This window comes from Myodes glareolus, chromosome 20 (genome assembly GCF_982192425.1).
Source record: "Myodes glareolus chromosome 20, mMyoGla1.1, whole genome shotgun sequence".
NCBI lineage: Eukaryota > Metazoa > Chordata > Mammalia > Rodentia > Cricetidae > Myodes > Myodes glareolus.
The window spans coordinates 39,033,121-39,034,515 of NC_142045.1; the positions used below are offsets into that span (position 1 = coordinate 39,033,121).

Here is a 1,395-nt window from a genome sequence, read left to right on the forward strand (position 1 = left end):
CTCTTGTTTTCAATTTTGAGAATTGTAGGGAGAGTCAACACTTTCCCTTAAGTCTGCTATCTTGGTAGTGAGTTGTTGGTGTCTACTTAGTATTTATTCTATGTAAATTTCTTCATTTTTTCATATAATACATTTTGATCATGTTCTTTTGCCACCTCCATCAACACCTAAATCCTGTCTTCTCTCCTCACTAAACTTATGTTTCTCCCAGAATTATGCAACACTTTGTGAATTTGTATAACATCCTTGTGTAGGGCCATGGAATCTTCTTTGTATCATTCTGCATTTAGTATTATATGGGGTAAGCATGTTCAATATATCTTATTTATCTTTCTGTTGTAAACAATATTCATTTTTATTTATTTATTCATTTATTTATAAAAAAAATTTTCATGCTGGCCAGCAAGTGGCACTTATCCTGTAGCAGAAGATACAATGGAGGGGTAAGCGTGCTCCTGGCCTGCCACAGAAGCCCGGTGAAGGAACATACAATTTTCCCACCACCCTTATCTCCCTGGGTATACTGAAGGGGTGGCTTCCCCCAGCTAAACCCTCTCTCCTCCTACCCCATCCCCGCTTTCAGCCAGGAACCCCTTCCCTTCCTCTCTCCCTTTTTCGAGGCATAAAATCCTCCAACCCAGCCTGTGTGGGTGCCTCCGGAACTGGGCAGTGAGTGGAACTGGGCAGGAGGGAGTTCTTTTGTTTAAATAGCCTGCCTGCAGCAAGGTAGGACTGCAGGCAAGGAGATCCCTGGCCAGCAAGGGGCACTGATCCTGTAGCAGAAGACCCACTGGAGGGAAGAGCTATTGGAGAGGATCTGAAGGGAGAGATGGGCAGGTGCCAGGCAAGAATTCCTCCAACAATCAGAAAAAAAACATGAAAACACCAGATCCCAGCGATCTTACTACAGAAGGACTTGAACACCCTATTCTGGAAGAAGTGAAAAACAGTGTCATTATGAAAGCAATAGAGTCCCTTAAACAGGGTATGAATAACTCACTTAAAGAAATAGAAGAAAAATATAACAAAAAGATTGAAGAAATGAGTAAATTCGTCAACGATACCCTGGGAAACCAAGAATAAATGATCAAACAGGTAATGGAATCAGTTCAAGAATTGAAAACAGAAATGGAGGCAATGAAGAAAACACAAACCGAGGGCCGGTTGGATATGGAAAATCTAGGTATTTTCATCTCTTAGACATCTCTAGAACACTTCACACAAATAGGAAAAAATATACCTTCTTCTCTGCAGCTCATGGAACCTTCTTGAAAATTGACCACATACTCAGTAACAAAGCAAACTTCCACAGATACAAAAAAAATATTAGTAACCACCTGTGTCTTATCAGATCACCATGGATTAAAGTTAGAGTTCAACAACAATGCTACCCCC

At 40.8% G+C, this 1,395-nt stretch overlaps 1 non-coding gene across 1 annotated transcript; it reads right to left on the reverse strand.

Annotated features, from left to right (window-relative positions):
• Positions 1-209: 209 nt before the first annotated feature.
• On the reverse strand, positions 210-311 carry LOC146890056 (U6 spliceosomal RNA). Its single transcript, XR_014999404.1, has one exon. It is a non-coding gene; the product is annotated as a U6 spliceosomal RNA (small nuclear RNA).
• Positions 312-1,395: the final 1,084 nt, after the last annotated feature.